The sequence below is a fragment of the Seriola aureovittata genome, chromosome 22 (assembly GCF_021018895.1).
Source record: "Seriola aureovittata isolate HTS-2021-v1 ecotype China chromosome 22, ASM2101889v1, whole genome shotgun sequence".
NCBI lineage: Eukaryota > Metazoa > Chordata > Actinopteri > Carangiformes > Carangidae > Seriola > Seriola aureovittata.
The window spans coordinates 20,587,839-20,604,755 of record NC_079385.1 but is presented as its reverse complement, the minus strand read 5'-3'; the positions used below and the strand labels follow the sequence as shown (position 1 = coordinate 20,604,755).

General features: G+C 39.0%; 1 protein-coding gene and 1 long non-coding RNA gene across 2 annotated transcripts in view; one reads left to right on the top strand and one right to left on the bottom strand.

Moving 5' to 3' along the window:
* LOC130163835 (uncharacterized) overlaps positions 1-9,770 on the bottom strand; it is a 34,103-nt gene extending 24,333 nt beyond the window's left edge. Inside the window, exon 1 of the long non-coding RNA XR_008826530.1 lies at positions 9,449-9,770. This is a non-coding gene — a long non-coding RNA (uncharacterized LOC130163835). The remainder of the gene's footprint in view (positions 1-9,448) is intronic.
* The window catches only part of LOC130163834 (potassium voltage-gated channel subfamily A member 1), a 36,486-nt gene extending 21,078 nt beyond the window's left edge, over positions 1-15,408 (top strand). Inside the window, exon 2 of the mRNA XM_056368257.1 lies at positions 11,749-15,408. The gene's annotated coding sequence lies outside the window, so the exon portion shown is untranslated. The remainder of the gene's footprint in view (positions 1-11,748) is intronic.
* The last annotated feature ends 1,509 nt before the right edge of the window (positions 15,409-16,917 follow it).

The following is a 16,917-nucleotide window of genomic DNA, read 5'->3' as shown; positions in this document are numbered from 1 at the left end:
AGAGTTGGAGGCTGTGTGAACCCTGCAGCTTCACAGGGAGGACGGGCAGTTTTCCTTCTTTAACTTCGCATGTGAAAATAGTTATGGGTGGGTGGCTGTTATTTAGGCTACTTTTATTACTTCCAGAGGTTTTAACTGTCATGCTTGTCAACATGAATAATAATTGCAAGAAAAAATGAGCAAAGAGGAAACGTTATTAGCAAATATAGCTGCATTTTTCAAACATAGCAAATGTTAAAAAAAAAAAAAACCCTCTCTTTAAAGCTCCATATTTTCTTCTTCTGTGTTTTATTTGAAGTGTTGATCCATCAAAAGATATAAAAACCATCTCAGTGTAGTTTTACATCTCCTCTCTCAGGCTTCTCTCTGGAGCTCTAGTAACAACAGGTCTGTGAGCCAATCAGAAGAGAGGAGGCTCTGAGCCTCTCTTCTGATTGGCTGACTGTTTTCTGACTGATCCAATAAAAATACAGCAGATTTCAGGTAAAAACACTCAGAGAAACCAAATCCTGCAAGGTTTGGATGGTGGGTCCAGGTGGGCGGGGCTTGGTGACTGCTTTGTTGTGACATCACAAAGTTCCAGAAGTCCTGACGGCTGGTTTTAAGGCTCAGTTTCTGAATACAGGCTGTGTGCATTTCTCTGTGGACTGAGGCTTTGATACTTTCACAGTATTAATATAGAAGCTAGAGCTGATCTATAATCACACTACACATGGACACAGACCTTTACACTGGAGGAGCTTTAATGAAGATTAAAAATGTTTTCTTCTTTTAGGCTGGTAACATTCACTCATCTTAAAGACTGATGTCATTAAACACCAAACAGTCGACTTGCAGCTTGTTAAACCACAAAGTCTTGTTATTTATTTAAATAAAATGTATGGTACTTGAGAGTGTGGAGGACTTGCAGGTGTTTAAAGGCACCTTTCATAGAGTTGTGCTGAATAACAAAAGTGGTGTTTTTGTCCAGTTCCCTCTTTTAGCTGTATTTTAGTCTCCACCAGCTCCTGAGGGAAACATCTGGCTCTTTCGCTGTAGAGTTGGTGACAGTTTGACACGACACATCCTTTGATCCATTTTTATAGGAAATAATTGATTAACGGAGCTTTAAGCTTTATTTTCTTGGCTCAGTGATTATGGGTTTTTCTGTATGAAGCGTTTGTCCTGAGAGATCCTGCCGTGCTTTCGCCCGGGTGTTAACCTCGGGCACAGTTTGGTCATTTTGGTGACGTAACGCTGCAAACCTCTGCGGAATCTGTGCCTCCGTCAGAGCGACTTCAGCATTGTGTTGGTGCTGGATGAAATCAGTTCCTGTCTCCTGTGTGACTCTGTTGAACATCTCAGTAGCAGACTGTCTCGCTGCAGCTCGTCTCCATCACACTTCCCTCTCAGCGAGGACGAGGGTGTGAAGTCGTGGGCTGTGTCGACGCCGAACAGCGCCGAATGTTCTTTCATTCATCTCAGACGGTTTAAAAACACCAATGAAGAAGTGGAGCGCCAGTTTCTGCTCATAGATCTACCATCATGAGTAGAAAACAAACCAAATGAGAGCTCGTGTTCACATTTTGGTTCTTAGCTATAGTTTTTAAAAGACGCACATTTAAAAAAAAAAAAACTTCTACAGGTGACTTTTATTTTGAAGGATTGTGTCAATGCTTTGGGTGTGACACTTATTTCTTCATGTGGTTCTGAAAGTGTTGCCAAAATATTTTAAATTTAAAGAGTAAAGATGGTTTAATATAGAAGTCATTCACTTTCCAATAAAGGAGATTATTCTGTAATTAACAGGACATTCAGCAGCTGCTTTATTTTGTAAATGTTTTTTAGCTAGTAGTTTTAGCAACTACGTGTTGTGCTTTTGCTAGCTTCACTTTTTCTTTTTCTTCTGTGTTTTAAGCCAGTTAATTTTGTCTCTGTGGGTTACACTGTTGTTTGAGCACCTTGATCCAGACAGAGATATCTCAACTATTGGACGGTAAACATGACACCTGTTCAACATCAGCATGTTAGCAAAACACCTGTCATTCCCATTTAGGAGTGTTCACGCATTATTCTGAGGTGTTAGCCCTTGTGCTAACCTTGTGGTCACACCAGATTAACATCTTGAATTAGCTTCTTATGGTGTATTACAGACTGTTAGCAGTTCAAGTGAAACCAGAGACTCAAAGAAACAGTGTGTATATTCATTTGTATAATGTTGGGTTTTGTTTGGACCTGTGGAGCCTTTTCAGCTTTTTATCTCCCCACAGTCTGTCGACATGTCTGAAGCTCTTTTTCACCAAGTGGGAGATATCTTCTCTGCCAGAGACTCCTGCATTAGCATTCCAGCATTAGCATGTAGTCATGAGGCTTTTGTTGCTACGTCTGATGCTAAACTACTGGAGGCAAGTGTAACGTGATTGTACTGATGTTTTTACGTTTTCATGCATAAATCTGCTAATTAGAGGAGAAGCTTGTTTAGGAATATGAGGAAGGGTTTGCAATGCTACTCTGTGCTGTTGGATCGAGTGGCCTTTTAATGTGTCTGTTCAAGCACAGATTACAATTAGGACGACGGTCTCCTGAGAAAGTCCTAAGTTATGAGCAGATGTCGTGACTCTTGATTCCTGTTTGTCCAGAAAATTACCTGAATATTTAAACTAACAGATAATATGAATAGGCTAAACGAGAGCTGTGTGTGCGCTGTGGGACTTGACTTCAGACTCGACAGAGACACAGAAATATTAAAAGACTGAACTGCACTGAACCTATTGTGTATTTTGGAGTGCTGCCAAATTGTCGTGAATAATTAATAACAAAGGAGACACACACAAGCTGCTGCTGTCTTAAACTCAAATAAAAACCCTTTCATTAAATTATCAATTAGTCTGCACGAATTAGTAGATCAATAGTTTTTCTTTCTGAATTTGAAAATATTATGATCAAATCACTTGTGTTGGGCCATAATTCCTGCTTTTCATCATTAAACAATATCCTGCTTGTTTTTGTAAAATATAACCAATGTGTTTTCACTCGTCTCTTGCACCGATTAGACTCAGACAACAGTTAAATTACAGACTGTTTTTGTTTTTTTACACCAGATGATGGATAGAGCAGGAGGAAATTTGCAAATGATAAAACACAAATCTTTATGTTTTAAAACAAAACTGTCCTTTGTCATTTGCAGAAAAGTTTTTACTTACAGACTAAAACGAACTCTAATGATTTAAATCCCCAGGAGATATTAAGTTAAGGAGATGGGATTTACAGTTTACCCTCCTTTTTTGGGCGACTACGTCAGTGATGAGGCTCAATAAAAATATGTCTTTAGCCCCATTAATGCAGGATTAACATTACAGAGGGAGGTGGGGAGTGTAATCTTCACCGTGCTCCTCAGTCATTTAACTCATCGTTTTGGACGGTGTTTAAACCCGGTGAAATTACAGGATATGGTTTGTGTCAGACGAGGGCATGAAGCAGAAAGAAGGAAAAAGAGAGAAAGAAATATCTCTGATGTACAATGTCAATCCATCAACAAATAAATCCAGAGAAATGAAGCTGCAAAACTTCATGTTTCAGGTTTTCTGCAGTATCACAGTGACAGTTATTACATCTATGAAAAACACTGTAAACAGGAAGTGCTCATGGGTAATTCAGCTACTTTTAATGGTGCCAATTTGGGAAATAGGAACAAACAGTTGTGACATCGACTAACCAGCAGTCCTCACTGTTTGGTTATTGTGGGTTAGCTAGCTGACCGGTATGAGCTAACGTTAGCGCGCAGAGAGAAGCAGTTCTGGAGTTACTAAGCCATTGCCTCGGCATGTGGTCCCGTCAGGCTTCTGAATGTAAATAAATCGAGCGCTCCCCCTTTCTTTTTCAGTGCCAAACTTTATGTCTGTGCCAATATAACTTTTTTCAATACAAGTTTCCTTTTTTGGTTCTGGTTTCATTTTCAAAGCCAGAATTTGACGTCACTGTTCTAGCCCATAACCGAAGTGCTGGTCGCTCCTGTGGGCTGTATCTGAGGGTACGGACAAACAGCCACTCCGGTGTTTAGGATCGCAGGACTTGTTGAATAAAGTAGGACAAGCAGCTCTTCATGCAAAAAAAAGTCAGAGATCCACTTTAAAAAAAAAAAACAAGCACATATCTCTGGGACAGGATTTAAATGGCAGGAGGAGCAGAAAAAACAGGATATCATTGTGGCTGTAATTATGTGGTGGGGTCGGAAAGTGAAAAATGACAGGATTAAAATCGCTGATCAGGGCAGGTGATGTTAAAATCACCTCACCTCCCCTGGAGACAGAAATCCAGTCAGAACGAGGCGTCAGGTGAAAAACCTGAAGCTCTTTATCATTTCTGTCTATGTCAGGACTCCAACAACATCCATCTTTAGCCCAGACCATGTGTACATGTGTGATATACTGTGACAGCTGTAGGCCTCCTCTCGAGAGCCCGTCACTGTCAGATTTCCCATAATTCCTTTCCATGCAAGGAACAGCCAGACCGTCCCCAGATTATGTAGGTTGGGTGTGAAAACAGATTTGGATATGGTCAATTTATGCATCCAGATTTGAGAGGTGTGTGTTATGTTTCTCTCTCTCTCTCTGTGCTGAGGTCTGAAATGTGTGCAGATCCTTTTAAAACTGCAGCGGTATCTGTGTAATGGTTGCAAAAACACTTTGGCTCAAGCTAAGTCCTGCAGGCTGCGGCGCCGCGCTGACTGAGGCTGGAGCCCGTCCTGTCGGGATTTGCAGTGTCTGTTATTAAGTACATAATGCCGAGCGTGCTACGTGATCCGCGGCCATCCTCACATCCAGAGGTCAGGGAGGGTCTCTGATGAAAAACAGATCCAGCAGCGACACCTCGTCGATCTCCGCTGTCTATTTTAGGGATCGAGCAACATGTAGTTTTTAAAATCAATACTATTGTTTGTGTCAAAGCTGCAGAGATAGTGATTATAATCAATATTTTTTATGTTTAAAATCATATAAAATTTTAATTTTTACATCTCTGGGATACATTACAGACTTTAAATGGACAATGACATCACAAAAATACATAATATTGTCACTTTTGGGGCACCACGTTTATCCACCAAGTCTGTAATATATACCCATGGATAAAGATAAGGGCTATAACTGTATGAGGAGTCCCAGAGCAACACCTGTCACATAAGAGAATACGACCATAAATAATAGGGCGAATTAATGCTGCTAATAGAGCAAATTGTCGTCAATAACTGCCATGTAAAATGTTTTTTTTATTTTTCCATTCTCAATATTCTGGGATCCAATAGGATCCAACATAATATTTTATATTTATTACTTTTTTTTGTTTGTTAAATCACATTTTCCTCGGTCATTGATATGTCAGTGTATTTTTTTATCAGGAAAAATAAAAAAAATAAAAACGAATGTGAATGAATAAATAAATAATTAATAATAGGTTCCATTAGAGTTTAATTTTTTAAAATATAAATATATTTAACCAATCAAATTGCCTGTTAATGACATTTGTCAGTACTGTTACTTCCTGTTCTCCAGTTGTCACCTCATATTTAATAAATGCTTGGTATCAACACGACTTTGTTACTGATACTATATTAAGAATTGATGTGATGATTAATAGAAAAGACCATCAGCAGCCCCTTGTGATAACAACAATAGACACGTGAATTAAAAGGGTGAAACTCAAGGTCAGAAATCTTATTGCAAAGCTTTTTCTAAATGGAAAATGGTAACCATAGCAACCACAAATAAATCCAAATTAGTGGTGGTACCATGAAAAAAAAACATAAAATAAAACCTCTCCCACTTTGTGAGCTGACAGCAGAAAAAAAAAAAACACCCTGCAGGTTAGCGTGATGTTTCACAACCCCAGCAGTGAATCATCAAATCTAACACACACACAGTTTTTTCTCTGTGCATATTTTCCCACTGTGTAACAGCAGATACGCAGGACACGTGTTCATCTGAACCAACAGAGGCACACATACATAAATACATTCATACATACTGAGCTCTCTGCATTTAATCTGCTTCGCATTGTCAAATAGATTCATGCTTTAAATAGTCCGGAGGGGAATCAGACTGCTGGAGCGCCCAAATGTCACTGTTCCCATCTTAATGTAAAATTACATCTGCAGAGGTCAAAGTGCAGAGTTAAGGTGAAACAAAAGAAAAGACGACGTCAGTCCCAGAGACAAGCTCCTCCTGTCCTCTGGATGTTAATGATTCAATGTCTCGATCATGTATTTACAGGACGGACCACAACTAAACCAAGTGAACAAATCAGAGCAGTCTCGCGTCTCTCAGACCAAAAACCTCCCACAGCAGAGAGGACGACGCACATCTGCAGAAATGCTGCAGCTCCACCTTGTGGTGTTTAATGAGACTGACGAGTCTGAAGATATCAGAGGGTTAATAAAGAGCAGTGGTGGAGGGAAAACTCAGATCTTGTACGGAGGTAAAAGAACCAGAACCAGGATGTAGAACGACTCCAATACAAGTTAAAGTCCTGCATTTAAATACAAAAGTACATAAATATAATCAGTTAAATAAAGTTAAAGTATAAGCAGTAAAAATGCACAAGTATTCTCATCCTCTGCTACTTTAACTACGAGACACTCAGAATACAATTAGTGCTGCAGTGATATGTGGATTTAAACAGATCACCATCCAGACAAAGAGGACCGCTGGCGGCTCCAAAAGCTTTTTACATAATTTGATTAATCGCTAATGTGTTGGACATTTGCACCGCTTAACGACATCATTAACTATAATGGAAGCTCCATCTTCTATTCTGTGGCCCCGGTCTGGAAGAGGGACCGCCTCCGTCTTATTTATTATCTTATTTATTTTAGTTTATATTGAGCTCACTTTCTCTAAAACTGCTTTGTATTGAATTACTTTCTTTTTTCTGTGCAAAATCATTAAAGCTGCAAACAACAATTATTTTCATTATCAATACACTGGAGAATTATTTATATAATTGTGAACAGGTTTTTTTCCAAGTAAATAGTTTCCACACACATGGAATTGAAGTTGGAGGGAAGTCGGGCTGTGGACTGACAATGTGATGTATATTTCTTTAATAATCAGTTAATCATTTGTTGAATAAAATGTCAGGAAATTGTGAAATATGCTCATTATTATTCCCTGAAGTGCTAGTTAACTTATTTAAATTGCTATTGCTTATTGCAAAAGTCAAAACCCTCTAAATTTGGAGTTTAGAAGAATAGAAATATTTCTTTCTCTGCATCGAGATACCAATACTTGACAAATTTGTACAAGAATGATCAGCTGAAAGAAACGCACGAATGAATTCATAAAGAGAAATCTGATCATCCGTTAAAATTCAAAACCTCAGGCGATCTAATGATCCATTAAGTCTGTTTTATGTAAACTTTAAGACCAGAGAGAATCAAGAGAAAGACAAGTACCATATTTAAAATTACACAATGAGCCTGATGTTAACTATAAGTGATTACTCTGAATTTATTTACGTTTTAAAAACACGTCCTAACACATCTCTAAATAGAGAATCTTGGACATGAGCGATGTCCTGGATGAACTTTTGATTTTAACAGAGTTAGATCATTAATCGTCCGTCTGTCGGCGAGGACGGAACGAGACGTCCCGCTGAGGACGTCAGCGTGATTACAGACGGAGGATAATCAATGATTAAGTCATTCAGAAAAAAACGGCACTCATGAGGCTGAAGGGAAGGTCACAGGGAGGTGAAGGGATTTGCTTATGTTATGAATGAAAAATGGAAATGTGTGGAGGTTGTATCTTCATTTTTCCATCAGCTTTGATCTGTCAATACAAAGACAGTAGCAAGAACATTTTACCCTGTTGGATGCACCTATGTCCATATAACCAAAGACACTGTCTACTGTGTGTGTTTAGATTTCGACTGTGCTCAGATAATCCAGCCAGTGATGCTGATGAATTAATAATAAATACTGCTCAAAGAGAGAGTTCAAAGGGAACATTTAGCATTAGGGATGATCTACACTGCCAGCATTTTCTGAAGTACAGACACACGTCCAAGTTTATGTTTATCAGTTTTGTGCCAACTGTTCAAATCACACAAATCTCCTGCTTTCTAATTGTTCAATGATTAATCAAGGCCTCAACTTTCTGATTTGAGTATTGGTCTAAAAAGGAAGGGGGAAACAAAATGACTAAATCAGCAAAAAAATATTACTGTCTTCCTTCTGTAATCTCATCACAGATCAATAATTACATCTATTTTGTCAGCCTGATGTCCCCGTCTGATTCTGTTAACAAATACAAACTCTAAACTAAAACGGTGCCTTTTTCTGCTAAATTTAAAAATTCCATAATTTTTTAAGTCACGTGTCACAACAGCCAGAAGTTAAAGAATAAATGTAACTGATGGAAAAACACTAATTTCTATACTGATACAGAAACTGTATTTAATGTGCATTGATCATGTCATACACTGGATTGGTGCTGATCGGTTTAAACTTGGTGGGAACTGAATAGGGCACTTCTGTAGCCATCAAGCTAACGGTTAGCTCAGAGACAACAGCTCCTTTACTTTCCTGTGACATTTTATTCATCATTTTACAGAATTTCATTCAATTAAAAAAATAATTTCAGAGGGAAAATGACGCTCTATGAAATAACAAGCTAGTAAACTCATTATCTTAGCTTGGTGGGAGGATAAGTCCACACAGTTTATTCAAATAAAGCTAAAAGGCTATAATAGCTTCATCTGTTTTGGACTCTCAAAGATCAGCTCAAAGACGGCTTGTGATTGGTCAATGGCATAAATGATTTCCATCCATGTATATTCAGGCCTTTACAACACAGGTTGGCTAAATTAGATGAAACTCTTACTATAACTTTCTGTTTCACTTTTTATTTTGTCCTAAGCTCAAATAAAAAATGAAACCCTTGAACCACCGGCTCCTGATGTGAAGGACACTTATACAGAACGTGATAAACTATTAAACCCCTTTAGTAAAATGGTGAAAGAGACATTTCATTGAATAAAACACACATCTAGGGAAAAGTATGATTGTATGTTAACTACTGAAAGGCTAAAAGGGAATAACCCTGGCTTCAATAACAGTGTGGTGTGACTACAGAAATATGCTAATTATCTTCTATCAATTATTCAGCATATACTGGGAAAGACATTTCCTCAGTTTGAATTTTGTATTAACTGAATGCAGGAATCCCACAAATCAAACACACACCCAATTTGAAAAACATGAATTAAACAAAACAAAAAGACCCAGGTAGCTTTAGTCTGACTTTTTTTGTCCAGTTTGTCTTAACCTCAGTGCAGTTTATAGTTTAGTTTGTTCTTTAAAACAAGCTTTTGCATTGAGGTTTGTTGGCGCGCTTAATGGTGGAGCTCATGGAGAAACAGACACTTGAATAGAGAGATAATGAATCAAACAGCAGCAGCAGCAGGAGTCACGTACCGGGAATCACACCGTGTCTGGCGGCAGCCCGTCCTCCGAGTCACGGCTCCTCCCGACCGTTGCTCCTCCACTCTCGTCCGCGCAGGTGAAGAAGACGGATGTTCCTCCCAACAATGGCGGCAGCTCAGCTAATCAAGCTAGCTCGCTCCAGAGTGAATAAAAAAAACACACCTCGCTGGTCGTAAACAGTCCCAAAGTCACACACACACAAACACACACACAAAGGAGCGAGTAAACTAACAAACAATCCACAGTTACACGTCACACAATCACACGGGAAACACTTCAGAGTCCGTAGCGTTTACAACTTAACTCATCTCTGTCACTAACGTCTTTCTCGCGTGACCACCCAGAGGTCAACCGGAAGTCAAACTCCTTCAAATTAAATCTCCAAATTAAACAAAATCATTACCAAACCTTCTCAGAACTGAACAAGCCTTAGAAACAGCTTATAAAATATATATTAACTGTAAATTAAAACACTTTCTAAACAATTATAAAAAGTCAAATGCTAAATCCTATTATAGATGCACACACACACACAAAAAAAAAAATCTATAAATTCTAATGCACCTTTACATGAACCAAACATCACATAAATAATGAATAATTCTGTGTGTGGTATCACATTATTAGGGCAGGGTGGCCCATGTTAACACCTCTTGGCCTCCTTGGTGAGCATTTGGCGAGGAAAGTGAAGGAGGGAAGTTCTTGCCTGCTGGATTTGGCCCCGCGGGGCTGCTGCTGCATATGCTGCAGTGGATTACACTGATCCAACTTAATGCCTAAGACCATGCAATCATTCATAACTACAGGAGCTGTTGAGGGCACAGCCATGGATGCTCCCAGCACCATCTGCCGCTGCGGGCAGGATTAACTTCGAGGAAGATGTTGAAAAAGGTGGGGGGTGGGAGGACCGGATCGACACATACAGTAAATAGACCCCGAGCTTTTGACCACCCTACAAAAAGCACCCGCTGTCAGGATCCCTACAGTTTACCAAAACCTCACACTTTGGTTTTCGAGCGCTGATTACATCTCACAGTTTCAGCCTCTGTATAAAATTCAAGACTGAAAACTTGACTCTGCAACCACACGGTTTTCTTTTCTGGTTAGTTTTTTTATTTTCTTGCAAGAATCGATTGTGGCAAACACCACACAATGTGTTTTAGGTTCAACACTCATCTCTTCTGCTGGTTTACTCCTGCTGTCCACATGACTCTGAAGCTCTGAACGCCTAAAACTGAGAGTTTCAGAAACGCTGCTGGACCTGTTTCATTTTGAAAACTCTGGGTTTGTGTTGTAGTCTGGACGGACAGAAACTGAGACCTTTGGAAACGATGATGTAGACACACACAGTCGCTCCCTGATTGGGCCTCGACTACCAGTGGTGAATACAACATGATAATCAATTACAAGTATATACTTGTACATACCAGGTTGTTTTGTTCAACCCTCTGATACGACCCATGGCAGTGTTTCCTGGAATAGCGCCCTTACTGCGGCAGGCGTACCGGACATCAGTTGTCATGGTTACGATAATACACGCCAGCTGTACCAGGAGCAGCGTACCTTTCTTTGTCGCCTTGGTTACAAGAATAATGGTCATGGCTTGGTTAGGTTTAGGAAAAGGTGATGATTTAGGTTAAAATAAGTATCTTCCTCAACATTACACCCTCTGTGTTGTCATGGTTACAATATAAACAGCTAGTTTCACATGGGAATCGAACACTGCTCTCTGTGTCATATTCCTGTGTTTTGTCGACCCATCCATCCACCACATCCTCCCCCCGACCCAGAGAGCAAAATGAAACTTCTGGCCCAACATAAGCCTGGAGCATCGGCCCAAGTCTGGCCCATACACTTGCACATCTGGGCAGATTCTGGCTGTTATCCTCTGGTCTTGGCTGACGGATGAAAATCTTTCTGTGTGTGCACCAGAACTGGTCCAGATGTGGAAGTAGCACCAGAGAGTCATGCTGTATGTGGGCCAGATTTGGGCCGTGGAACCCAAAGAAGAAAACAAGCATGTGGACCAGTATGGGTCAGATTTATTTTGCTATCTGATGTGGACTTTGTCTCTCTTTATCCTACGTCACCGCACTTCTCCCTTTGTTACTGCCATAACTACTACGACCACAAGATGTCGCCTAGCAACAAAACCTAACTATGGGTCATAATAATGTCATAGTAATGTCTTACAGGACAGTCTCAGAAAGCATTTAGTTGCCGCTGCTTTGAACCGTGTTCTGCTCTCTGACCTCTGAACATGTGTGGTGTGTTTGTTTCTGTCTCCACAGAGAGTTGAAGCCCTGCCCTCCGACCATCAGGAGAGTCGACCGACCGCAGGAACCCCCTCCACCTTGGAAACTATAACCACGAAAAAAAACTGCTGCTGCTCTTCAAAAAAACAAACAAACAAACAAACAAACAAACAAAAAAAAAACAGCATCTTCGACCCTTTTTTTGGAACTCTGTGCCTTCAACCAAAATTCACCAGTGATACTTCTGAAGCTTTTCTTTTGCTCTTTTTTTAGTTTCTTTTTCTTTGGAGCAGGACTCAGAGGATACAGCATCTGCCTGATGTAGGAGGGCCTGGGATTGTGCTGCTTTGTCTCTCTGGAGAAAAAAATAATAATAATAATCAAACCTAACCAGGACATGCAACTTTTGATCATTTTAATGTCCTAACGTTATTTTTTTTCTACAAGTTGTGTCAGTGATTTACTTCATATCAGAAGGAATCCCTTGCTGTGCAATATCAGTCCATATTTATGTGAAGTTGTCATGTGGATGTAGACTTTGGATGAACTTTTTGGTTTATTTTTGTAATGATGTTTTCCTGATTTCTATTTTTCTAAAACGATAAGACAGATGAAGGGAGAAGAAAAAAAAAAAATCATCTGAATACATTTGAGGGAGAGCGGACGTTTGGTTGTTGCTAAAAGACGATTTTGTCCAAGTTTAGTTTTCCTCAGCTGCATCCCCTCCTGCTCCGACCAGGGCCAAAGCCATAGCCTATCTCAGATAACAATGCGCCAGGCGTTTTAAACACTCCCTAACAGCAAGATGCATTCAGGGTCTCACCGTTCTCGGGGGGGGCTGACATCACGAGCCCCTCTTTGTCAGCTCATCTTAGCTGTTGGATTTTTCGAGCGATGTTTTTGGTTTCTACTGTACGTTCAGGGGCTTGAATCTGAAGTATTTAGTATTCTCTACCTTTGTGTGGCCTGTTCTTCTTGCTGTTATTTTGTACTTCCTCCTACATATCAATCGAGCAACTATAAGTGGCATGAATACATATGTGTGTGCAAGTGGGGAAAGAATGAGTGAGTGCCAGAGTGGGAGGTGAAATACTGTAAATTCTCAAATAAAATACAAGTAATGGTCATGATTAAGTAAAGATAGCTAACATCAGTCTCTTCCTGAAAGCTACGCTGAATACCTGACAATCTGCAGGTATTTCTGGATCCTCACAGACTCTTCTGACCATCTGGATGAAATTATATTACATATGTTGAACAATTAAAGAAAATGATTTGATTTTTAATCAGTTTTGCAAAGATGGCGGCTGAAGATTTTGTATCTTTGTGCCCAATTTGTGCGACATAAACCGAAATTAAAACATTTAACGATCAGTAATATTCGTTTACATTGATGTTGGTTTCTTTAATTCTATATTTTTATACAAAATATGTTTACTTAATGCGTCGTTTCTTGTATCGAGCGAGGACATATGTCATTTTCAGGCAACATAGAAAGGAAAGAGATTGGGGTTAAAAATCTTTGAAAAGTTTTTTGATACCTGCAAAACTCATGACTAAATTCACGTTAGATTTGTGCCTTGTTAGCTGATATTCACAAGAAGAGTCTGGACCCTGTTAGTTTATCTCAGTCCGTCAGTGCTGAACAGGGTTAAGGTCTGGTTGACAACTCTGAAACTAATATATGGACTTTTGTATTTAGGTTTGGGAATGAATTACTGCTGCACAATGCTGACACCAGGTAACTGTTCTGGAAACCCCCTTTACATCTACTTATATTGTAGGTAGTAAATAGTGTATCAGGCTGTTTATCAGGCCTCCAGAAGTAAAAGTCCTGTTTATTTTTGCTATTAATAAAATAAGATGACTTTAATTATTAGGAATATAATTCAAATAGAATCCAGTATTTGAGAATTTACAGTAATTCCAGTTTTATTGTTTCAACCCTGTTTTCTGCAGTTGTGAATCGTGTTCTGTGTTTCCTCGAAGCTGCTATCCCTGTACTGTGTAGATTGGAGATGTCCAGCCTTACCCCTCAACTCCTACAAACATCCTCCATTAGCTCTCCATATTACCTCACAACACACACACTCACAAACACACACATATTTATCTTACAGGCTGATCGGGTTTTTATTGATTTCAGTTAAATGCATCAGTGGTTCACTAGATTCAGTTTGTGCCTTTTAGGGAATTGTCATGTTCACAATAATGTTCAGTTCTGTGATGTTTTCTTTTTGAAATCTGTTTTACAAGGTGCATCTCTGTTCATTTAACCAAACAAAGATGGCAACTACTGTAAAGGTGATACGACGTGTGGCCAAAAGTATGTGGATGTTTAAACCAGTTTAGTTCTGGCTAATTCTTGCAAACCGAGCATGGTTACTGTTGATCTGGGCTTAACTTGGTTGGACCAAAGGATCCTGGATCAGAACTAGTTTGTATGATGTGTTAAACATGCTCACGTTGCTTGGAACTGCAAGGTTGTGGAGATTTGGGAGGTGATATCGTTTAAATATGGGGACTTTAAACTTTAGGCAGAGTCCTGGACTAACGCTACCTGGGTAATAGCTTCTTTGCTGAGGCAGGAATAAGAGGAAATGCATGAGACTCACAGGAAGGACACAAAAGCTCTGATAAGTGGGTGTGAATTCACAGACGCCCCCGACTCGAATGTTTGAAAGGTGTGGAAGGACGGGGGTTTCTCCATCCAAACCAGCCCCAGAACTAAATAAATGGTAAATAGACCTCATTTACATTAGTCTGTCAGCCACTCAGAGCGCTTTACAATATCTCATTCACCCATTCACACAGTGAATCATCAGGAGTTACACCAGAGCACAGGGACAGACTTCTGGTTGTATCTTACATATCATTCTGACACATTATTTTTATATGGAAATGAAAATATGAAAGAAACTAGACTAAACTCGATAAATGATCCTGACAGAACTTGTGGTGACGTGCTGCACGGCAGGAGCGACGACGAGTTTCCTTCTTTGTTTGGTTCAAACACTTTCAAAAGGGTTTAAAAACCTGCTCTATGAAACACTTCATGTAATATCTCTTTGTACTGAACAGTGTCAGAGTATCTCAGAAATGAAGAAACCTGTTTAGGAGTTTGATTTGTGCATTTTTCTTTTTGCTTTTCTTTGACTGGACTGTAACCATAACAACAACAACAAAAAACCCCTCAGAGGCACAAACTGGCGCTCATGGTCCACAAATCTGTTTCAATCAAATCCACATTTTACAACATTTCTTAAAAAGCAACTGTTTGTAGGCAAACCTGCAAAGTGTTTTGATTTTCTTTTGTTTTATTTATTCATTTTTACTGCATGGTTTTGACTGAATACAGCCCTATGATGTTGTGCTCTGCCAACAGTAGTGGAGGTAGTTCCCCCTCCTGTGTGGAGTCACTAAGACTTTGCTGCCTGTGAGTGTGAATCATCCGTGACGCTGCCTCCGTCCATCAAGTACCTTTACTGACACCGTTCCCCAAAACAACGCTGCCAAATTGGTCTGAATAAGCCAAAACTTTCTGACGTTCTCTGTGTATAAGTGGTTTAAGTGTATCACATGTTAAACCTCAATCCCGTTAATGTTACATTGTGTTTTTAACAAAAAAGAATCCTGTTTGTTAAAATGTTAATAATATATGCAGAAGAGTTATGAAATAAACTGAAACTAACTCAACTGTGGCTGTTTGCTGTTGACTGAGGAGAAATGAGGAAGGTGGTGTTTCCATGTTTCGCCACTAGATGGCGCCACTAACGTGCACATACATTTATCTCAGCACAGTGTGGCCGTGTTTATCACACTGCTGAAGAAGAAGAAGAAGAAGAAGAAGAACAAGAAGAACAAGAACAAGAACAAGAACAAAAACAAGAAGAAGAAGAAGAAGAAGAAGACATGAGCTGAAGCAGTATCATTAAGAATAGAGTAGTTTTGATCTACTATTTTCATTTTTTCCTTATTTTTATCATCCATTAGGTTCCAAACAATAAATCTGACATTGATTTTATTCACAGTCGCTGTCTAAACATCTTTATTGTCTAAATTCTCCTTATATTATTTCTCTGATGTACCTTTTCTTCAAATGCAGAAAATCTCAGGACAGAATTTCTTCTCCATTTCAGACAATTTTGTGTGATTTCATCCTGATACTGACATAAATTCTGAATGTATTAAATGGTTCTTCATGTCACATGTTAATTATTTTCGACAGTTAAAGATTTTACACAAGATGAACTTTATATGAAATGAAAATAATTATTATATATGTTCTTGCATGATATCATACACTAAATAAACTGTACAAGAGCGCACAATATGGCAGATGTAGGGTTGATCCAAATTCCTTCTTGTAGAGGGCATTGCTTAACAGTATTGAAATAGAAGGTTAACTTTATTATAATGTATAATAGATTTATTCCCTAAACACAAGAGAGAGAGAGATGACACTAATAAACAAAAGTTAATAAACAGAATTTATGTTAGAGACAGATTTTTATGTATAAATACAGTTTCTGGCCAATTCTTACTTTGTCTCATGTTATCCAGATCTAAAGTAAATGTTGAACAAAGAGCAGCTTGCTGGATATAAGACACCTTCCAAAACCAGGTTGTATGAGGTATCAGTCTTTTAAATTGTCCCCTCTGACCTAGAAAAAACGACTGATTAATTACATTTAAATAAATTAATAAATTAAAAAGCTCATTGTGCTGTAGGTTCAGTCCCCAAACAGATTAACTAAACTTCCCACATATTTTTTTATACGTATTCAAGTAAAGTTTAAGATTACACCAAAATGTTTTCACCGGTTAATATTTTATACACTTTTAATTGATAATCTTTAAAAAAAAAAATCCTCTTGTTAACGATCAAAAGTATGAAACATGTTCATGAAATCAGACTGATGTGACAAACACAACATGTGTCTTTAATGAGCATCAAAATAGATTTTATTTTATATTTTATAACTAAATAATGCCTCAAGTGAAGCGTTATGAACACATCACGTTGTCTGTACCGTTAAAATGGGGTCGAACCACATTCCCCTGAACTGTCTCCTCCGTGTCCTGCTGTTAGATTTCCGGGTGGAGCTGCTCCTTCACGCGTTAACAATCAGCCAATGGCAGAGCGGCGACAGCGCAGCCTCATTAGCATATGGTGTGTAGAAGAAGAGCAGGCGCAGCGCTTAT